This window comes from Haemaphysalis longicornis, unplaced genomic scaffold, assembly GCF_048455015.1.
Source record: "Haemaphysalis longicornis isolate Haplotype H1 unplaced genomic scaffold, Haemaphysalis longicornis Haplotype H1 scaffold_9, whole genome shotgun sequence".
Lineage (NCBI taxonomy): Eukaryota > Metazoa > Arthropoda > Arachnida > Ixodida > Ixodidae > Haemaphysalis > Haemaphysalis longicornis.
Window position 1 is genome coordinate 109552451 of NW_027526460.1, and position 23793 is coordinate 109576243.

The window sequence follows — 23793 nt, forward strand, 5'->3', positions numbered from 1 at the left end:
ACCGGGTGTAAAAAGAACAGTTAAAAAAAAGAAAGCAAATGAGAGACATAAAAAGGTTAACATATTTTGGTACACGTGGCCCGTAATTGACGCTTAAAACATTTGTAGATATCAAAATCGGTGCACTGAAATACCTTTAAAAGAGAAGGCGAGGTCCAAGTGTTCAAACAAGCTCTAGGGACCGCCCAAGGTTCCTTATTCCTGAAAGGGTAATTCATTTCTTTCTGTCGCAACCGGGCCAGATTACGTATATGGTTTATGTTTCTTTTGGTTTCTATTTTGAATAGGCTACTCAAACGATAATTGTACAAGTTGAAGATTTCGATAACACCGCTTTTAAGAAAAATGGCCCTGGTTGGCTCCCTGTAACCTTTCCATAACCGAAAAAAACGCAAAAAATATTGAAAAAATAACTAAAATTTCGCGCCACAGTGAGGTATTATGGGCAGCACCAATAACATACCAGTTATCAGGGTGCTAGTTAGTGGGCTTTAGCATTCAAGTTACACGATTAGGCGGAACGAGAGGCACGTCTATATTCACCCAGTCCTGATTGGCGGTGGCCTATAGGTCGGCGTCCGCCAACCGCACAAAGAACACGTGACGTCATGGGCCAGAAATTGCCGGAAAGTGGCTGAGTAATCACCGCTGCTTCGTACGCTTTACTTAATGTCTCAATTATTTTTAGTCTGTCTGTCTGTCTGTCTGTCTGTCTGTCGGTAGCTCGATTCAACCGCCCGGCCAGAAACCAAGTGAAAGAATGCTTGAACACGAATACATGTAGGCAAGATCTTTCCTAAAGGTGTTAAAAATGGTGGCATTTTTCATACACGCCAACATTGCGCAACATGAAGAAAACATTAGTCATATTTGGGGCAAAACGCAAGTCAATGACTGAGAGCAGCAGATTATGTAGTTTTTTATAAAAGACTCCGGGATTGATTCTTACGAGAACAGACAGACTAGGAGAAAGTTCAAACGCCCTGTCGCAACACTAAAATGAAACGGGTCGGCTCGAGCTGCTCCAATCCCATCAGAAACGAAATTTCCCAACAGATGGCCCGCCACTACGAATTACGCATACATATCTCCATTGCATTGGGAGGAGAGGGTGTTAGTTACGTCGTGGGCGCGAAATAATACTTCTTCCAACGATAAGCATGGAACGCTTCCTTCTTTTGTGCTCTAATTAGCCGTTTCGTCGCTACGTACGCCGCCTGCTTTTCCGTTTCTGTTCAACTTCCATTCAAAGCCTTCGCTCTAAAAAGGCGTGGTGTTCCTAAAGCTGTGCGCTCGGGGCTTTCGTTCGGCTTAGTGACGCGTACACGTGGCTGTCGTCGGAAGCAGGCTCGTACAGTGCGTAGACCTAACCGTCGATGCAGGTCGTTATATACTTTCGCAGGCCGTCACAAACTTTCTGCCGGCGGCGACTGCTTCCCTCGTGTTGCGTCCGCTCTCCGGGAGTTAATCCATCTCGCTTAACTACGGCCAGCCGAACGGTTTTCCAATCGCTGCCACGGGCGCGAGAAATGTAGTTGGCTCCCTCCACCGTCCGCGCTGTGATGAGGGCAGGTCAGCGGCGGGAGAGCGAGGCGCGATCGACCGGCGCTCCCAACAACAACTGCGTTTGTCCGAGGGCGAGAGAGGGGTTGGGGGGGGATACGAAGGGAATAAAAAATAAATTGGTTCGTCGGTGCACCGAAGTGGCCCTCAAGCAAGGTCGCTCGCTTAGGGAGAGAGAGACGGAACGCCTTTCGGCGCCGCGTTTAAAACAACTCGAGTGGTTTAAGTCGCTTCGAAGTCGTCTGGCGACGTGTACCGTCTGCGTTTTGTAGGTCGCGCTCTCTTCATTTTGCGACGCGATGCGCTGCACTTGTGGGTCGAACAAGGACGCCTGTTTTGTTGTCCCGGCGGGTGCACAGTTGGTTCTTTTCCGTACTGGTAGGATGCAGCACTGAATTGATCGGAACTGCGTACACGATCGATATTTACCGCCGCCACTAAAACATCGAGCTACGAGCTACTCTGAGAAGAATGGTTTTGAAAAAGTGTTATATGGTATGGCAGAAAGCCAACGACTCTTGCACTGAGAGAGAGAGTGAAAGAGAAACTTTATTAAGAACATCGGTCAGAAGATCACGTATAAGTGGCTCCTTATTTGACGCGGCCAGAGCTCAAGCATGCTGGAATAAGAACACCTCCCTGAAGCCTTTCCTCGGTTTCTATAAAAGTTTATTCTCCCTCGTTTTATTATTTATTTTCTCTAGATCTCCAGTCTCAGTTGCTCATTCACGTGCTGTTGTGTGCAGCTGCGAGGGCTCAACACGTTTAAAAAACCAAAATCGACACTTGGCTTGCAAACACTACGCAATGTCATTTCGCGGCAGCGTCAAGTTACGCATCCGCTTGCGTTGTAACAGCTGGGAGCACACGAGGGGAGTCAGGATTACGCGTTAAGAGACCCTGAATTTTTATTCAAATTATTCGTCAGCATACGTAATTATTCGGGGGGGGGGGGGGGGTGATGAAGCGGGTATTCCGATTGTAACCAAAAAATTTCCACTGCCAGAGCGTGTGGTGTACGTAATCTTAAAACCGTTTCACAAATGAAACGACATTTTGAAGATTTAGAGCGTGCTTTATTCAACATTTTGTTAGCTTGCGCGAGAAAGGGTTGTCTTCCTGACTGTTTCAGTTTTTCGAAGGTTAAAGCCGTATAACCTGCTTCGGTGGTGACTATCTGTTAATGTACGCCCGGAGAGATTGTTTTGGCCCTAGCGCAGATTATGGTAATTAAGTTTTAGAAGGTTGTAATCTTGAACGGCATGCGTATTTCGCCTTGACGTGTGACCCGCGGGGTTTACCGGTAGAAAATTGCGGCGGAAAAAGGGGTGCACTTGACGAAGCCGTGGCGTTTCCACTTGCGTGCGCGCAAGGGTGGAGGGGGGGTGACGATAGCGATGAACCGCTCCCAAAATACTTCCAACAGAAAAAGGTGAACCTTTGTGTAAAAACAAAAAGAAAGACGCCGTTTGTGGGAACTGAGGACGATGTATTGAGAACTACAATCCTTCTACATGAGTCACATTTAGTATCGAGGCAGTAGATGCAAAAAGATGAGCAGTGTTAACAGGAGAGAACGCGCCGCGATAGCTGTCATCGGCGTAGCTCAAACATCAATCAAGCTCGCAACCAACCTCTTCCTCCTCTTATCATCTTGCCTTGTGCGCACTAATCATCATGGGCGATTGTTTCTACCCGAGTCCAAAAAGCCCTGGTGGAACGTGCTACCGAAGTCGCACGCCCCTAAATTGCATACTGCAAATAAAGTTCTTATTCCCCCTCCTCCTCATACCTGTTGCAATATTACGCAATCAAGAACCAATTGTCAACTTTCAAAAGTCGCATCCCGGGCTTCTTGCGTAGCCCCAGAGTGACAAAAGTACTGGCTCGCTTGCGCCAATTTATACGAGGTTACCGAACGTGCAACAAAGTAACTGTACTTCGAGGAAGCGGTATGCATGGCCTCAACAGAAAGGGCCGCCTATATAAGCGGCCCGGTATCAGACGCGAGACTGTAGTGGATCCAGTCCGTGCCTCAGGGCGTATAACCGCTGCGTGTGGTTTGCGGGACTGCGCGGTTGCAAGGCCGCACGAGCGGCGCGAAGAACAAACAAAACACATTCCGAACGGGCCCCAAATCGTAAAGCTGTCCCAAACTTGCTCGCACAACAGCCCAGACTTTCGCCCGCGGCGCTGCTCGTGCGGGGGACGCGTACAGGCGCGGTTATTTAATACGTCGCGGTGGCCGCGCAGCAACGTGCACGCGTGCAGAAGAGGGAAAGCGCCGGCCGCGCGTGCATGCCGTGGCGTGTGCCGATGTCAACGCACTTTGCGTTTGTGCACTTGTACCGGAACCCTGGTCGGGGGCCCCCATCTGGAAGTCGCTTTGCTTTTTCTTCGCGGAGTGCTTCCCTAGCCGGACGTTCGCGCCTGTGGTGCTGCCCGAGAGTGGCTCGCTCTTTTTTTACAAGGTTCTGCCCGCTGTAAACATCGCCCTTTTACCGCGACGATGTATTTGTTGTTTTGGGGAGAGTCACGTCGACATATTTTGACTTTTTTTTTTTTTACCCTTTTGTACGGGAGGGTTGTGTAGAGGACGGAGTTTCTAGATATTTGTATGGCCGCATTGCTTTTGGTAGCCGTACGCGTGAGTGTACCGAGGACCCCGAGTGCAATGAGGGGTCGCGGGTAAGTAGGTGAGAGGTGGCTGTTTTCGCCGACACCGTGGCAAAAAATAAGTGCGTTTAAAAAGCAAAAAATGTCCGTGTGTCGAGATTCCGGCACACGTCAAACATGCCTAGGTGGTCTAAATTATTCCGGAGCCTTCCGCTACGACGTCCTTCATAGCGTAGGCGTAGCTTCTGCGCGTTAAACCCTCAAAATTGTCAAGTTACCGTAGTTTATATAATATTCAAAATTCGTATGTGCTTTCGCTTTAGTCCTTAAAGTAACGCTACCCTCAACAATACACGCTATGGTACGGTCAACGACGAGGAAAAGGCCCGCGAAATACAGCTTACCGCCAGGTTGGACTCGGTAAAGTCATTTTAGAGGGAGAAGAGGGGGGCGGAGGAGTAAGCGTTCTTTGGCGGGTACTCCATCGGTGCATTATTGGTTAAATTGACGCACGTAACCGTAGCAACAGCGCAAATGTGGATGATTGGTACTTTCAGAATGTGTGAAGAAAGGGAGGAAAACGAGTGGGATGATGCGCCCGCAATGCTTTTTTGTATAGTAGTGAAGCCTACTTTAGGGCGACTCGGTGTGTAGTGCTTCTTAGGAGGGATACATGAGATCTTCATACATTTATATAAGGCTGCTTACGTTGCCTTTAGTAAAAATTCCCTGCGAAATAATTTATGTATAGCAGTGAAGCCAACTTTAAATGGGCTTGGTGGATATCGGTGCGGCTGGTAAGGGTACACAGTTCTCAGTATTTCTGTACCGTTTTTTTTTTTTAATATTTAGCATTGAAGCAGCTACATTTGTGCAGGCTCGGTTCGTGATGTGGATGGAGCCTTTAAAATCGTCGCGTGTATACCGAGGTAGTCTGATTGCGTGTGGTAAAGCAAGAAAATGGTCAAAGAATGTTAACCGTTTCCTGCTGAGAAACTAACTTTAAACCGACACCTGCAAATCTGCGCACCACTTTGACCCCATTTTCTGTCAATATTACGGAGGCAGAAACTTTAAAAAATTACTCCCACCTCCCCTCGCGGGAACCCCTGTGTAGATGCGACGCATAGGGGGTTCCGTTGTTGTTTCCGTTTGGTTGATTCTCCCATCGCGTGAAACGTGCCGTGAACCCCCTGTCGCGGCTATGACGCAACACAATGCAACACAATCCACTTTAATCCAATCCAAGCCAATCCAATCCAATCGATTCCTATCCAATGCCCCTCGCGAGAGAGTGTTCGCCATCGGAGAGGAGAGGGGGAGAGCGCAGCTCGTGCGGCGAGGAGGATGGGGAAGGGGTGTGGACGGACAACAACGCCGTATGGAGGGACAAGGCGAGTGAATGAGATGCCGTCGCATCTAAAATCGGTCTCAGTTTTCATCAAATTCGTGCATTTGTTTAAAGTGGGGGCTTACGCTTCTTGCCCAAGGGCTTGCTTCCTCATTGGTAAGGGTGGTTTTACACCAGAAGGTGCGAAAAAAGCAGCGATATATTTTGATCCTTGGAGTTCGACCGAGTGCGCTGGTGGCGAATGGGCTGCATTATCAACACTTGGTATCAGTATTGTTTAAATCTGGTTATTCATAGAAACACTCGTGTCAGACGTCTATGTTGCGCTCGCCTTTTATGAAAAGAAGCAACCTAAGCACCAGATAATATTTCCTATGCCTTTTTACGAAATTCTCAGCTTATCAGTAGGAGCGGTGAGAGGACAGCGCATTGTTGTGCAACGCTTCCGTTTTCCTTCACAAGTGGAACATTTGTGGAGGTTTGATGGTTGCGCTAGCCAAATTATACGAGGAGCGCCTGATCCCGTTAGAGCTTCTTTATTACAAGTCAACTTGGCTTCCTCCCATAACAAAACACGTTTTTTTAACAAGTTTTTTTTTTTCTTAAAAACTTCAGAAAGTGCGTTCCCATCTCCCTCCAGATAAATCCGGTCATTTAGCGAAGCGTTTCTCCCAGCAGGAGTAACGGCATTATTCACACGCTCAACGTATACACACCCTGTAGGACGCGTTAGGCGTGTTGCCGGGGGCTGTTAAACGCAGTACCGTAAATCTGGAAACCCAGCTAATCGCAGCACCAGGGCTCGATATCTCAAACACCCCATCCCCTATCTATCGAGACGAGCTTATAGGAGTAGCACTGGGCCTATGCTTAGGGCTATCCTTCACACACGGGAAGGATGAAGTATTTTATCCGGCCCGCGGTGCGAAACGACCTCGGCCGGCGCGGGTCGCGCGCGGACTTTTGCAAAGGCGAGTCGGAGGACGCGTCGCTCCTATAATCTCGGTGGTAAACGCCCTCGTCCCCGAATTATGTGCGCGCCCTGTCTGTTTGGCGTAAGCGTTGCGGTGAAGGAACCGGGCACGGCGCCAGGCGAGGAAGGCTTGCCAGAAAAACATTCTAGTGCCACGCGTCTTCCTCTCGACCCACTCCCTCTCCCGCCTTCAATAAGAGGGGCGACAGACGCGGCCCGAGAAGGGTGCGACCGCGTTTATACTTTGGCGCGTGTCGCAACCGAATCCTTCCGCGGTTTCAGCTCCGAGGGAAGGAGAAGGCCTATCTTCTAAGTGCAGAGCACTTTAGGGGCTGGCCTTGTCGTCGTAGCTCGCTCGCTGGACCCAAGTAGATCTTCACGCGGCATTCCGTCGTAGCGACGTAACCCAGAGGCTTTGAAACCCAAGCTGTTTAGAAGTCATAAGCGTTCGAAACTCGTGAACCGCTGGCGCTTGTCATACATTTTCCTGTTGCTCAGCGCAAAGAACACTTCAGGTACATTTGAGGCAAAATGTACGTAATGGTTTTTACGATACTAAGCGAAAAAAAGTGGCAGTGCAACGCCGGCACGTGCGGGAGGAAAAACAAGCAAAAAAGAACAGAAATCCCGCTGGCGCAGTTTCAGGCGGGGGGCGCACGAGCATTGTGGAGGCGGGAAATTTGAATTGCTTTGGGTGGTAGCAGTGAGCGGATAACGGCGCTACAGCCCATTATGGCGAATCACTTTCTGTGCGCTTCCGACAGCTTTCACATTGAATGGAACGGCTTTACATTTTTTTTTTCTTTTTATCGAATGTAGATCGAGTGGAAGTGCGCGTGTAGCGAAGAGCGATTCTACTGTGTCGGTGATCTGCCGCCTCAACTGCCGTGCGTCGCAGGTTCCTCATTGCCTCTGAGAAATACTAATTAGTTCTAATACATAGCAGAATGGCACGTGTACAACGTGCCCGTGTGCATTGGGAGAAGTCAGAAGAGTACATGTAGGCTATTTGAGCCTGTCGGGATTTGCGGATGGCATCGTCTATATATAGTTCTCTCGGGAGCATAAGAACTGTACTTGGAACTATCAGTGATTGGGTTCAAGGTCATCATCATCATCCTATCTACGCGCACTGCAGGGCAAAGACCTCTCCCATGGTTCTCCAATTATCCCGGTCCTGAGCTAACTGCGAACTTGCTCTCATCAACCCGCAAACTTGATCTCATCTGACCACCTAACTTTCTGCCGCCCCCTGCCACGCTTGCTTTCTCTATAGGGATCCACTCAGTTGCCTTTATTGACCAACGGTGATCTTGCTTTCGCATTACATACCCTGCCCACGCCAATTTCTTCTTCTTAATTTCTACTAATATGTCCTTAACACACGTTTGTTCCCTGACCCACTCCGCTGTCATTTTGTCCCTTAACGTTACACCTATCATCTTCCGTTCCATTGCTCGCTGAGTCGTCCTCAATTTAAGTTGAACCCTCTTAGTGAGCCTCCAGGTTACTGCCCCGTAGGTGAGTACCGGTAAGATGCAGCTGCCATACACTTTCTCCTTCAGGGACAATGGTAGGCTGCCATTCATTATCTGAGAATGCCTGCCCATTGCACTCCACCCCATTCTTATCCTTCTAATTATCTCTGCCTCGTGGTTGGGATCCGGGGTCACTGCTTGGCCTAAATAGATATATTCGCTTACCACTTCCACTGCCTCGCCACCTATCTCAAACCGCTGTGCTCTCCCGGTAAATGTGAAAGCTAGAAAGTCTAGTGTAGACGTGCAGAAAGCTTACCTCCTCAAGCCTAAGTAATGTAATACTAAAATAGGTTGATGATTATAACTTTATTGAGCAACTTGCGAGTTCCGATACAAAAAACCACGAGAAGGAATGCGGCGTAGAATTAACACTGGGTTGGGTGCATTCGGCAAGCAGTGTGAAGTAATCACAGGCTTTATCCCTAGAAAGAAAACCATACAAGCAGAGCGTAGCCCCGGGGCCGACGTACAGGGCAGAAACTTGGAGAAGGCTTGCAGAAACTAAAGACCTTAATACTTTGCTATTTGTATGAGTAATCTGGCGGCAAATTTCGCTGTTACGGTATCGCTTACGAGCCTGTTTCGAAGGTACAAGGCTAACAATAGGAAACCTAATTCCATCAGCAAACCATTATCTGTGAAGTTTCGACATCATTTCCAATATGTTCAGGATAGATGCCTGAGAGAGAGAGAGAGATAACTCTTTAATGTGGGCTGGAGAGGTCAGCTCTGCTAGCGGCAGTGCTTGCTACGCCAGATGGGGATATATATGCCTGAGTAGTCGCGTTTTGAGAATCGTTAAAACCATTAAACTAATAGCGGGTGAAAGTTCACCCTTATGTGGCACAATTTTATCTTTGCTGACCGTGCGGGCCATGGTCATAAACATGACTCGATCCCGACTTATGACGAGTGGTCGTTCTTTGCTTCCCCTTGCGCCAATAAAAATTCAGCCACGACCATTACATTTCTTGCTTCCAGCTGATCTGTTTTACTCTATGGCAGCTGATAAAGAACTGTTTCTTAAACAGATTTCTTTGTTTGTCTTTTTAAATCGCATTCAGTAAGAATAGGTAGCGTCCTAACAAAAATCACTTTTCGGTCGTGCAGCCTACTGAGATGTCTCCGTAATTTCGTTTTATGAATAAATTCTTTACAACATTACCGGTGACCGTATGCTCAACAAATGCTCGATTAATTAATATATTTAGAACTTGCAGGCATGATGATGATGGTCCCATAGGTTACCTTCAACGAATACATTCAGTCTAAACACAACGGAAATAGTCCAGATTTGTTCCTTTTTCGCTTAAAGTCCTTAGCTTCAAAGTTCCTTTTCAACTAATGGTCTCTGAGCTATAACGCCAGTGTAAGCGGCATTTTCGGACGCGCTAATTTTTCGACGCGTCCTATGTCACCAAACCTTGACAATGTAGGTCTTTTTATGTTTGCCGTAAAACGTGCGTAATTGAAGCCGCAATCGCGGCAATTTTTGTGGCGCAGATACAGCGAGCGACGAAATCGTATACAGCAACGTTCTCTTCGGTCTCTATAATGAACGTTTATTCGTCATCTGGTCGCGAGTTTATTTTTTTCTTTCGTTTATGTGCGCGCACAATTAGCATCGAAGAATTCTTTCTTCTAAAAAAAAAAAAAACGTAGACATCGTGATTCCTTGCAAGATTAAATGCCCCGAGAGTGATACATTTGCAAGCCGGAAGGGAGCAGAACACAAGCGGGAGTTCAAAGAACGGCGAATAGAGTGCTAACCGATGGCAGGTGTGCTCGCCTGCAGGTCGATATCGAAGCGAGCGAAAAGAATTCACCGAGCTACAGTGGCTAGAATGTAACCGAGCGGCGCAGCCAATTCGCTACGGAACAGTGCGCGGATTCGGATTCGTCTACAACTTGGTTCAATAAATTACCCGTCGCAACGGCCAAGGTGCCGCCGCCTCGGAGGCCGTTTTATCCGGTGGAGGCACCAACACGTGTACGCGCATTTAAAATTATCCCCAGGTGGTCGAATTTAATCCAGTCGAGGCTTGGCTTCGGCTCGTAAAATGCCAATTTCAATGTAATTTGAGCTGACTCCCCCTCTCTGTGTGTGTTTGCTATTCTTATTTTATCAGAAGCGCTTGGCGCGCGCTGAATAAGCCAAGGTGGTAGATTAATCTGGATCCCGTTACTCTAGGGGCGCCCGTGCCTTTTCATTTTTTGTTGGCTGTGTGTTGCCAGGGGTGGCGGCTGCAGTGTTAATAGGATTGAAAGCGGTCTATTTAGGTGGTCGTAATGGAGGGCAAAGTGTTGATTAATGGAACAAAAGCTGCGCTTCCGGCGTGGATTCAAAGTCAAGCGCGATGAAATTGCAGAGCTAAAATAGGCTTCAAAAGGATCGAGCGTGGTGGGATATAACCAGGGGTAACAAGGCACTAAAATAGACTGTTTCAGAAAACAGTTCAAAGCAACGCATTTTAATCAATCCTCTGTATAAAGAATGGCGCTGGCGTCAGTCTTGATAAGTATTTGCATATATGCTAAAGCGCACCACATCGATGTCGAGCTCTGGTGGTGTTCTTCCGATGTCTGTCCGTGTAAGCGAGTCCGGGACCCAAGATGGCGGCGACCGTGTGCGTCGCCGTTTCACCATCGTTCACTCGGCCACCTGCCGGGAATTGGAACACACCCAAAGTTTGCTCAACCGAAACGCACGAGAGCGCTTTCCGCGCTTCATCTTACAACGCAGTCCGCGGTTAAAACATGGTTAAGAGCTCTGCACGGTGGCTTTGACAACGGTGCTGCTTCACTCACTCTTGAAAAACTAACATGTACACGTGCTTCTTTCCCGCTGACCCGCATTCGCATTTCGCTCGCTTCCTCCGGCTTTTTTTCCGCCGCGCTAGGCGAACAGCTCCACATCGCAGAAAGGCCACTCGATTCCCTTGCTACACCTCGCAGTTGGTGACGCTTGCGACATTTGTTTGCTTACGCCACAAAGGATTCGGTGTGAGCAACGCCGCTTAAAAATTTCTGATAGGAACCGGTGTTACGTGGAGCATTTGCCTTACGTTCATTCCAAGTTCTGTTGAGCTTTTATTAGAAATAAATTACACGTTATGCCGTGTATGCTCGCATACGGTAAGCGCTTTTTTAAAGGCAGTCTGGCTACGAGCGTAAAATTTCCTATCTGTGCGTCTCTGCCATATTCCAATCAAGATCATGTGGAGGGCGAATAGCGTCAGATGGCTGCTATCTCCTCCGCCTCCTTCTCCTGCTAAGTCCGCAATCTCCGGACCTACCGCGCGTAGTGTTTTGTTCAGGGGGAACTGGGCTTTTCGCACACCCCGTAGATGGCTTTTCCCTGCGCTTCACGAAAACGCGTTCGCCGTGGGCTCTGCGGCGTGCGTAAGCGAAAACCTTGCTCTTCCGAACGAGAGAGCTCAGCTCGTCTCCGAAAATGCCCGTCCACCGACGCTGTGCAGACAATTTCCAGCGGCTTCTTCCTCACTATCTCCCTGTGTGCCGCCGAGAGTGCAAAAATTGAATGCGCTGGGATTCGCGTCGTTCGCGCCATTTTCGCGCCAGCTTGGGTCCTAACCGTCTCTCGCGTGTTTCTCGCCGAAGCTGGGTGTCGGGCGAGACTACTCGGATCGTTAGTAGCAGTGGACAAAGACGTAGAGACCGAAAATGAAAGAAAGAAAGAAAAAAAGCGCTCGTCTCTCGACTGTTTGCGACGTCGCACTCGTCCGGATCACGTTATCCCACACAGATGATTCAGTGCGATTGTGTTGCGCATGTGGACAGGGGGTGGAGGAGGGGGCATGAGAGAAGGTTGATTTCGCGCGCTTCTGCAGCCGGGGCCGCCATGGATGCGTCTTTTCTTGTTCAGAGAGCGAAGCCTCCTTGTTTGGCGGCCCGTTTCTCTCCTCGCGGCTCGACCGCGGCGGCGGCCCGACCTTCCCCTTTTCTTCGCGCTCTTGTTGTTGGTGGCCTTTTGCGTGTGTGTGCTTGCCTGCCGCCTTTGCGTCCCGTCCGGCCGACCCAGCTGAGCGGGCGTAGCAAAAGTTGCCCGTCGAGTCGGTCGCTCGGTTTCAGCGTCGGCGCAGGAGGAGCTGCGCCTCTTTCCCGCTCTCTTTACTTCTCTCCTCGCTTCTGTTCTCCCCACTTGTCTTTCTATGGGCGCGCGTGCGCTGCCGCCCGCGGCCGCTCGTGTTGCGGCGCTGGGAGCGGCAGTCACCCTAGCGCTGCCCGTTGCCATGCGGGTAGATGGCTTGGACCGCTGGAGCGGACCAGAACCTGGCCTGCGTCTAGACGTCTAGAGTCGCCTCCTCGTCGTCCTTTGCCGTAGTTCAGCTCATCCTGTTAGTTATAAGCTCAGCCGCGTTGTAATCCCGCGTAGTGGTATCGGAAGTATTAGGAACAGTATGGAGACATGAAATAGGAAGCGGCATGTAATAGTATATACTGATGAAGGTAACAAAGGCTTTTGAAGTTTATCAGCACAAGATTGTTTCGATGGTCCCGCCTACGCAACTTACACAACGTACCAGTGACGTCACCGGGGGCACATTGATGGAGGAATAATTCACAAAAACAAGGGGATTGAAATGCGCCTCGTATTGTTGAAATGTTCGTTCACGCTTACCATATGGCTTGCGCCGGCTTGGGGGATTTTGTGGGGACAGGTTAAACAAACCTGAATAACTTGTCAGGCGGGGCAAATGTATGGAGCCGGGCTTTGTGTCAGCTGGAATCCAGGCGCCATTCGTCTGCGGTTTGCTTCAGAGCCATCCGATTTGATCTAGAGTTGCTATGTGTTGGAAGCCCCCAGGCAATCGCTAGCGCCAGACTCCTGAACGCCTGAAACACTGACTGGCCTTGGCATGTTATGCGACAAGATGGGCGAGCACGTATGCAGGAATGCGCCCCTCGTGGTACAACATCCGGGAGCTTTGGTAATTGGCTCTACTCATAAACAGCTGTCAAGCCTTAGTGCAACTTCTCTTGTAAAACTGTTAGTGGGCGGACTTGGGCCAAAACGAAAACAGAGCACCAGTGATAAATGGGTTGTCCTGTTACTTTCGCGTCGTTCTTGTCCTTCTGAACGACCCGCTCGTCGCCAAGTCGTGTCGTTTTCGGGCCATTAATTTCACTCGCTGTGCACTTCGCAGCTGTAATCGCGTCCTACCGAATCGACCCTCATTTTGCCGTTTCGTTTTCGCGCGTGACCTTCTCGTGAAACGGGTCCGGCGTGCACGCGTTTCCCTCCCTGCTCACGTCGAACGGGTCACGCACGCACGAGGCGATTGGAAGCAGCGAACTGTGGGCGTTCGCTGTGGAAGGCGAGACTGGGGCAGCGCATCGATTTTCGCGCCCGTACCATAGAGAAAGAAATATGCCCGTACTGGTAGTTGGCCCAGAGCCGATCAAGAGCGCGCAGCAGCTCAGCGATGGGCGTTATAACGTCCGCGGTGCATGTGCGACTGCGCCTGGCTTCGGCTTGGCCATCCCTTATGTTACTAATGCGCCCCGGCGTGTTTTCGCGAGCTGGGATTTCCTAGCTGTCGACCGCTCTGTACAAGGTAAGTGTCTCCTATTGTTGATTCGGTGTTATTGGGGCTTTTAGCGACACCGACTCGCTTGTTGCTTACGCGTTCATACTTGATAGCCCCTAGCTTGCTTGTTGTATAATCAGTGTGGCGTTCGCCTGTCTCCCGGCACTGATAGAGCGTGTAGCGGAAGAAACAAGGGCTCGATAACAAAGCCGTTTTATCCCTCCCTTCCGATTGGATGAACGCGGTGTATCTGTGCTTCCGTGCGGGTATGTTTGCTTGCGTCGTTGAAACCTAACCGATCAACAAGGTCTCCTGCAAACAATATATATGCAATTTTTTTTTTTTTTCCTATCTGGTAGGCTTGGTATTGTAGACCCTTTTTCAGCTCAAACTTCTTTGTGTAGCCTACTTGCTTTGGTCGTATATGTGGAGTATACTGAGTCGCGCGTCGCATTTTGATACAGAACGCTTGCCTGTTTGCAGAACGCGGGAATGGTTGCATTCCTCAAATAAATACGCATTTGCGGGGAGATCATCTTCTGTCGATGTTGTGTGGATCCTGTTTCCGGAAAGCGTATATGTATGCCTTCGCAGCGAAGCGTGCGTGCGTGTGTGCGTGTGTCTGTTTATGACTGCGTGAATGATCGGGAAATACGGGAGGGGGAAAATAAACGTATTGATCTAGTTGGGGGTTTGTTTGTTGGTCTCGTTGCGTTGTGTGTTGGCGCGCCCAAGTTATGCACTGCGCCCGCATTTCTGAAGTGCTTGGGCGTTCGGTAAGTACGTACGCCCGCGGCGACTCGCCGCGTTGAATGCAAAGTGGTTTTCTGGCGCTGTCGTTGAAAATAAAGTGAAGTGCTACTCGTAATGCAAGTAAACCTGCCTACTGCAATCTCGACCAGCCATATGCATTGTGCATTTATGTTGGACACGGCCAATTCACGGGATCGTGGAGAAAGGTTTGTACAATGTGTAAACATTGTGTGTCGCTGCACATCAAGCTTGTTTTCGAAATCGCTTGTTTTCGTTTGTGGTGCTGTGGATGCATAATAGCCGTTATGCGTTTCTGTCATTCTAGGCATCGGGCTGGGAGAGCTGGTACACTGATTACCTTATCGCAGACTGCAGATACGGTAAGGGCAATCGCTTGAAAGCGACTGCCAAGTGGTAATTGCAGACAGAGCAGATGTGATCACTACCCTATGGGTTAAACGATGTTCGTGTTGTTCTCGTTTCTTGACGCAGGAAAATAAGTAGTTTAGCTTCTTGCGCGTTATTTTCTAGTGCAGGAAGGAATGGTGGGTGGATATGGATTTGGTACGAAAGCGTTAACTGGCGCATTGGGGGCAACGCCGGCACCGAATCGCTTCGAAAATGGCCGACGGCGTAGAGATTCGAACTAATTGAGTTAAAAATTTGGGACTTGTTTGGAATCTAATTACGGGCTTGCGGAATGTGAGGTCGAGCACGACGCCGCTGCGGGTCCGTGGCTCTGCTGACTCCAGGTGGACCTAGCGAATGCGTTGTGACCTCCGACTTGGGAGGACGTCGACAACCGAGGTGTCGCTAAGGCTGAATGCACAGCACACCCTTTGCCAAAATTTTGTGGGCCAATCTTAAGCCTCCTCGACCACAAAGAATTCAAAAAATCGGTTTTACCTTCAAATGTGACAAAATATTTTAAGGCAGTAAGTAAGAAAGGTGTTTCATCTAGCTTTCCTGCATAAAAAGTTTCAGCCTCGCTCGGGACGTAAGCTTGTACATGAATTTTTTGCAGCCTGCGTGTTTCCGGCTCGGCCCACAAAATTTTGACTAAGACTGTATGTACAGCAGTATACCCGAGCAACGCTGCGATGAGGGCTAGTTCTTACGATGGGAGCTGTTGTTCATTTCGACTGCACCGATTGTTAACGTACTGTGAAGGAGAACTGAAGAGACATTCACAAGACCAGGGAAAACTGTCAACTGGCCTATTCATACAAAAAGAAATGAAGGTATGGGTGATTGTGAAAAGAACAAAATATTTGAACAAAGCGAAATGAAAGAGCAATTGAAATATCACGTGCAAACACTAGTATTTGGTTTTTTTGTAGGGGTGGGCGATTGGTCGGTTAACCTTCCGATTAATCGATTAATGCTTTAGTCGCGATTAATTGTTTTAATCGGTTGAAGTGTAGGGCGCCACGACCCTGCGTGCGACTAGGCGGGGTTTTTTTTTTTTTGTTGCGTTTTTTGCGTTTTTACATCCCACGTACCAGCCTTCTCCTTACCATTAGCAGCCGCCACCCTCAACTACCGCGTTGCCTTTGTCCAGATCGTCGCTGTCAGTTCCGCAGGCGAAAGCGGAACGCCGCGCTGTTCACGCCGCGCAGCTCTGAGAAGAAAATGCTGTTTGGAGGTTCGTTTAACCGAAACAACATGCTTCCGCATCGGGGAACCCTCGCAGCGGAAGTGATTGGCGGCGGCTGTTTGAATGTTTGAAGAATTTACGCTCTCAAAGAGTAGATTGCATAGCACCATTGTACGCTGGCCAACGAACCCTGCGTCCCAAGATGTTTTCCCAAAAAGACCGCCTGCGACGATCTCCGTCTCACAGCGAGAAAGCTGGGCGATGCGCTTGCGGACAACAGCGCTCGCTAGCGGGGACTCGCATGTCTCGAGACGTCGCTATGCGCTGTAGATTGGCGCCTTTGAACTTTTTTCGTGTCACGTGCTTTTGCGCGTCGTCAATTATCCATGGACCTCCCGCGAACAGAGCTGCCGTTGATGCCTTCCGCGCATGCGCTTTCCTGGTTGCGCTCAGCTGCTGGTGTCATTCTCCTTTCGGTGTAAAAATGCTGCTGTGTGTTCCGGTAACCTCAGCGCCATGCGAGCGTGTGTTCAGCACAGCCGGGATGACTGTCAACAAGCAGAGAAACTCTCTGCTGCCTGAAAATGTTAACAAGCTTCTTTGTCTCCGCAACTGGGTGAATTATCACTGATTGTCTAATAGGATTTGTACAAACTAGCATCGACAGCGTGAAAGTGAAAACAACATAAAGAAAAACAACAATGCTGTGTCTTTTAAGCCTTATTCATATAAATGAACACATCCGATTAATCGATTAATTAACCGATTAAAGAAAGCCGGTTAATCGGATTAAAATTTTTGATCGACGCCCAGCTCTGGTTTTTTGTATTTTCGCCCTCACATTTTCCTTGTTATACCTAATCATCTGTATTTTGTGTGAATAAACCAGTCGGTGGAGCTTTTCTTCTGAACGTCCGCTGTGTTTTTTCTTCGTCGTACGTAAAAATCAGCGCAGTTGAAAGGAAAAACGTACCAACTTAGCTTGATTGCTGTGCTGTAAGAGGCTCGCGAGTCGCGGCCGATGGATCAGCTGTTATAACCACTCCAAGGAGCAGCACTCTATGGAGTGCAATTCGTAAGTGTCATCAAACATTTCTTTTTGTAATTTAGGGGCACGAGTTTTAACGTTGGTGCTTCTATAAGCATTTCGGACCGTCCTAATTTGTCAGGTTCAGAGGTGGAACAGCTGCGCCATTAGCCCCATTGATCGCCAAACTTTTTTACCTGCTCCATCATGTGCCGAACCGCTACTATGGCACCAAACTTGATTCTCAGCGCTGTCCTGCGGCGCCGCAGAGCCGGAATCGAGCTGCGAGATGCGACCGCCATGACGCCCTGTGCTCAAAAACTTCACTCTTAAAAAAAAAGGTCGGGGCATTCACTAATGGAATACTAACAAGTTACTTGTCCCAGTATACACTAGGTACTTAGTAACTGGAGGTAGTAAATGTACCACTTGTCGGAATCACTAACCGAAGCAGGCAGTTAACTCTATGGCAGGCAGTAAGCACCACTACCCCCACTGGTAAAGTCCCAGCGATAGCACTTTTCTGAGCTACATGCGTTTACTAACTGGCCACGCACAACCTAGTCATAAGCACGACCTTAATCAAGTGCATACTACTTCCTACACTCAGTTAATTTACTAACCATGCAGTTGTTAGTGGCAGAGCCTACGTACAAAATCGCGGGGTAGTAGCAAATACGGCCGTTACTACCTTTTTACGACCTTTTTTATTAAGAGTGTTGTCTGAAACATCGTATTTTCGTTTTCAATGCGGTTATGGCTTCGGTGTCATCAAGGAAAGGATGGGTCATGGAAGTTGGCTTTTGCTTAGCTGCAAGGCCGCAGCCACTACGCGTCTTCTTCTCCGCCTTCAGTTTGCATTTATTTGTGTCGCATTTGCACAGTTTTGTTTGGCGGGCCGCTGCGCCAAACTCAATGGAAGACGACCAAAAGTGAGTGAAATGTTTTTTTTTTTTTGCGTCACATCGCCAACTCAGAAAACAGGATAATATTTGCATAAAAGATTGTAATTTATTAGAGGCGGACTTCAATTTAGCCGACCATTTTTGACGAGTGTATCTGCGTGCATTGAACAGACAGGGTCTTGCACGCTTTGCCCTCGCTTGCTAATTCAGTTCGCCTTTGTTGCGAGGTAATTACTCATTTTCGCCTGTGAACTTTTGGGCTATAGCTTTGCTTGTGTGGAGGATGGACCAGCAATTGTTATGCCGTCTAACACGCTCCCGTTACGTATTCTACGGCGTACGTTCATCGACCCTCTCCACCCCTCCACCCCGTGGCGGTCGAAGACAAAGCTATGTTCGGCTTCGCACGCACTGAAACCGCTGTTCGACAAAAAAAAAAAAAAAAAAAGGCAATCAAACGCCATGTTTAACGGAATGCCTCCGTGAGTTCGCTTAACACTATCGTCTACCCGATACGAAACGAGGCCTGCTATCTTATCCCCTTCGACTTTGCAGTTCAAATCACTTTTGAGCGGTGATAACGCGGTGATAGTAGACCGCCTAATATATTATATAAATAGATTAGACTTAATTGGCATGGCGCTGGAACGGCAGTCTGTGACATCCCCCTGCAAAGCGGCCCTTCTGGCTGCTCCAAGCCTGCTACAAAAGGCAATTTTTGCCTGCTCCCGGGACTGCTCCCAAACCCATGTACTCTGTTCCACACCCCTGGAGGTTTTGTCGCTTTAGTGCAGGCTTCAGAATGCGCAACTCCGACGGGTGCTTCTAAACCTGTGCTGAATGCTTAATATTTACCTGGTCTGTCTTGTAATTGTGAATAGCGCATTCGAGGACGTTCGTGTCTCCCTGCTTGTGAACGCTATAGCCCCTCTACGACGAATTCAACTGCTGGTTTTCTACATTTACCTGAATATTTGGGCGAAAAAACTGGCCGCGTGTTTACTTGCTTCGCTGCAAATCTCCCGTCGCCCATGTCACGCAACACCCTCCCCTCCCGCTTTTTCCTTCCTCTCTCCCTCCTCCCTGATAAAGGCACGAAGGTTTGCCGTACTTAATTCCGTTTCCCTGCGTTCGATAAGGCCCCTAAAATTTTAGGTACCTTAGCGCTCAAACTGTTCGTACGCCATCTGTTGGGACGTATTGCTTCTGTTTTGCTTGAACCAGCTTTTTGTATGCTTTTACACCTCGCTTGCCACAATTTTAACGCGTATTCTTCATTTGCTGTCGTAAGAAAAAATCCATCGTGTATTCTTAATTAAGAGAACTCTACTACTCTTGGTTATTTACGTGTATTCTGCCTCAAGTGTACCGGAGGTTTTCTGGGCACTGAATAATGTGGTCATGTACGGACCATGGCAACGGTTTTCGTAGTTTGGGACGCTTCTACCGATATATACACTTCGTGTTCAACAGTTCGTTCAACTCTTTTCGGCCGGTCGGTTTAATCGAATAACAGAAAGAGACCAAAATTTTCGTGTTATATTCAAGAATGGCTGTCGTGCTTTTTTTTAAAAAAGGAAAAGGTGAAACGCCCGTGCTCACTACGCTCTTGAAATTGCCAGGTAGCGGACGGTGAGGGAGCGCGTTTCCGATTTCCTTAAATAGCGACTACTAAAAAAATACATTCTTTTGCAGTGAGCGCACAAACCATACCTTGATTTTATGTCTGCGCTCAATACGACTACCGGAATGTCATGTAGAGTGAGCCGGCAGAGTTTTTCCGCGATACTTTTGAATTGATTCCTTGTTTAGTCTTTCTACAGTTTCTTTCGATCGTTTTACTCTTTTTCCCCCTTTCCCGTTCACACGGTGCTCTACTCTGTTGTCCTCCATCTCTCTCTCTCTCTCTCTCTCTCTCTCTCTCTCTCTCTGAGGCGACGGATCGCTCGATCCATGCGTTAGTAGGAGAAGCGGGGTGACCGTCACTGCCTACTTGCCCATTTCACTCTTTAAGATTCCGTGATCGATGGTCAGTTTCTCTGAGCCATCATTTATCAATGGGCGCCATTTTGTTTTCACTGTGAATCCGAAAGTGGAAAGTGCGTTAGGGGGCGAGGTATTCTCCACTGAGACTATTATCGATTTTTATTTTTATTTGTTTCGCTCCCGTGCCGGGTGATTCGAAGTGTGGTTGATGGGCGAGCGAATATTCTCCGAGCTTTATTTAAGATTCCTGCCGCGGCTGTATAATGCTTGGTTAGGGCCGCTGCGCTCAAGAGTCGAAGAAGAACGTGGCTAGGCAACGTCATTCTGTCGGAGTGTGAAGCCTCTCGGTCAAGGTCATAGAAAGAGAACGCCGCGTGAGCAAGGAAAACGCGTTGGTAGGCGACACCGATGAGCTACCAGTCGCATTCGCCTTGGCCAAACGTAGATAAATAATAATAATTATAATAATAATAATAATAACCAATGTTTATTAGTGTGCCCAGGAACAGCCTGAGGGCCTTTGTGCTGGAGCTCGAGCAAAAAACAAAAACAAAAGGAAACACGTGACGCAAGAGTGCACATCTCACACACACAGAAAAGAAAATACCATTGGTTATACTAAACGACAATTACACGCTTTGACAAACACGCACACACACACACACACAAATATATATATATATATATATATATATATATATATATATATATATATATATATATATATATATATATATATATATATATATATATATATATATATATATATATATATAGAAGGATTGGCAGCCCAGAATGCCGAGGAAAGCAAAGGGGAGGATGCGGTAGGTCATTGCAACAGATAAAGAATTTTTGGAAGAAATAAAGAAAGTGGAGAAAAAATGCCCGCCAGGTGGGACCCGAACCCACGACCTCCAGAATACGCGTCTGGTGCGATGACCACTACGCTACCGGCGAGGCTGTTTTTCCCCTCCACTTTCTCGGGTGTTTATGTTAAGGAATTTGTTGTCTGCGCTTTGGGGTGGAAGCCAGCGCCACTCGGACTACCCGGGGTTAAGGGGGCCTTCTTTTGGATTGAAGTTGTTCACAGTGTACATGCAATAAAGGAAAAAGGTTGTTTTGTGTCACTTTTTTTAATTTTTGCTTTTATTATGCTAGCTGTCCAATAATTGAGCCTTGAAGTTTCGGTTTCGTTATAAAACTGATAGGTGTCATTGAAATAAAGCGTGACCAACCAAACTTCATATTTAGCTCGCTATATCCGATAATTCGCTATATCAGTGTTCGCTATAACGAGGTCAGACTACTGGCTGACGCCAATTATCCTAAACCCCAAAAGTCGAGCTTTTCTTCAAGTGGATTTATTCATTTATTTCGGGAGACCTCCAGTGCCGTTCCGGCATTGTTACACGAGTGGGGGCAGATGTTATAAAAGTTCAGAGACACTGAACATCGGACATATAACAGACAATCCGATCTGAAAGCGCAATGACCCGGATACAGCGCGCACAAACGAAAGAAAAGAAAGAAAAAAAGTCGCAGTCTCATAAATGTCACTACACATTCGCATGGAAGAAGAGAAGCATTTTACGAGTGTCAGCAGCTGTGCAGCTCTGCGATGCTGCGCGTTCCAATCGCGTATGGCCTCTGAAGAGAACGTCGAAAAGTGTTATTGCTCGGGCAAAAGTAGTGTTGAAGTGCACTGCACTGCAATTATTGCTTAGGACTTGCCATTGGCATTAGCAAAGGCGACCAAGTTTAGTTTGAATGAATTATGCATGAGCAGAGACAAAATTTTAAGCGATGCATACACTGATGCACTCGTCCGTGCGAACACATCAGGCCGTCGTGAAAGACCAGTCGCTGAACCTGTAACGCCTTTTGCGATTACAAATAAAACGCATTGCTCGTCGCCGTACTCTCGCGGGAGCGCCTGTAATTTTTTTCTTGCGTGTGAGGACCAACGCTACGTTCACAAAATCCTGAACGACGGAGATAAGGAGAAGAAGCTTTGTTTCCGGTTCCGGCTGGGCGCGGTGGGAGTCACGTGATCATATTCCGATAGGGCTCACTATTTCATGGCCCACGGGCTTAAAATCCACCTTGCTACAATGCGAAAAGTTCTACTGGTTCATGAAAATGCTTCTAACAATGTAGTGCTTAGTATGCCTATTTTATAAATATTTCACTCCCTTAATGAAATAAAAAAAATAAAACCAGTCTTGTGGCGGCCGTTGCCGACATACACTTGCCAAGCCCTGTTTCTCTCAACCGTTGCTATCCAGACCTTTATTCAAACATCTGCACCATGGGCAATATCAGAGCAGACCTGAAGCACATAGTATGGTCCTGCCATGAGCTAAAAAAAGAAAAGAAAGTACAGCTGAAAATTACAGCAGGTCAGATATCAATACAATTAGAGGATATAATATTAAGACTACAGAACAATGGGAGACTGTTCTTGTCAGCTCCGCACCGGAGCCACTACTTACAGCAGTCCGGATGGCAGAAGCCGCTGCTCGGGTTCAAGGAATCCTGGTTGACCGCTGAGGGGGGAAGACGGTCCAAGGCGTCGACTTTTCACAACCCATCATCTCAGACATTAAATGAAGTTCACTCTCTCTCTCTTATCACAGCGAGCGCCATCTAGCGCGAACTCTTTAAACTAAAATGTGTTTTTTGCTTCTTTTTTTTTTCACTACAGAAGTCATATATGTCTACTGGTAGATCAAGGGGTTCGTTAGGGGGCCCGGTGCATTGAGGCAGTTGCTCAGATGAGCCTACTGGACGTATTGCTCATCCGCCTACCCCTCTGCCGACATTGTGGCACTAAATCCACAGTACAACACCACATATGGGCCTGCCCCTCTGACCCCCACCACACCATAACCTCTCCTGACCACTGGACGGAGGCCGTGGGCCTCTCGGACGAAGGCTCTCCCAGCGCCCACTGGTCGCCCGAGCAAAAGCAGTTGTGGCGGCCCCCTAGGCCGGTGGTGTCAATAAAAGTTTTTATCTCTCTCTCTCTCTCTCTCTCTCTCTCTCTAGGAAACCACGAAATATACACTGCTTCTACAATTAGTGCTTCCCGGACTAGCAAAAAAATGATGCATAACTTTTAATTGCCTACTACATGCGTAAGTATTTTTTGCAGCCGCCCTGCTACATCGAGCCTCTTTAAAGTCGACTGCACTGCTTTGCACAGTTGCACTGCTAAAAAAAAAATCCCGGGCCATCTCCACTAACGTCAAACCTGGGAAGAAGAGAAGCATGCCGTGTTTAAGTGCATTATTGGCGCCTTGGCGTTTTTGCCAACGGAAATGAAACAGTTGGGGGGTAGAGGTATATAGCTTTCATGTAAAAGTATCTTGTATTTGAAGCACGAAGCTCTCTAGCGCGAGGCGTAAACGAGTGTTTCCGTGTTTTAATACCGTGATGGCATAACACGAACGACGATTGCGACAACGACGACGACGACAGGAGACACCAACAGCCCCAGCTCCTGAAGGGCTTCGCCCCTAAAAGTATTTTACCAGGGGCATCGCACGCATAATTGTATATCAGTAGGAACGCCTCGTGCGCCGTATGCAGCTCTATACTCCGGGTCCCTCTAAGGTCGGCTTCACAACTACACATCAATGCATTGCTAGCGCATTGAGTCGCGCGTTTTCTTGTTTTTTGTAGCGTAAGCTACACTGGCCGAGGTTGAGCAGTTTCGCGTGTGCCGTGAAGGGCCGTTCTGCGCAAGCGCGAGAGGCAATGGATTGGATTTGATTGGATTGGCGTGGCTTGGCTTGCCTTGGATTGGATTGGATCAAAGTGGATTGTGTTGGATTGTGTTGCGTCATAGCCGCGGCAGACGCACTTTCGCCGGCGCGCGCGTGCCCGGGTGTGCGTCTCAATTGGGCAGTAGCCAAGTCTGACGCAGC

At 48.2% G+C, this 23793-nt stretch overlaps 1 non-coding gene across 1 annotated transcript; it reads right to left on the reverse strand.

The window, feature by feature from the left end:
• Nucleotides 1–20748: 20748 nt before the first annotated feature.
• Trnat-cgu (transfer RNA threonine (anticodon CGU)) lies at nt 20749–20821 on the reverse strand. The gene has a single exon. It is a non-coding gene; the product is annotated as a tRNA-Thr (tRNA).
• Between the last annotated feature and the right edge of the window lie 2972 nt (nt 20822–23793).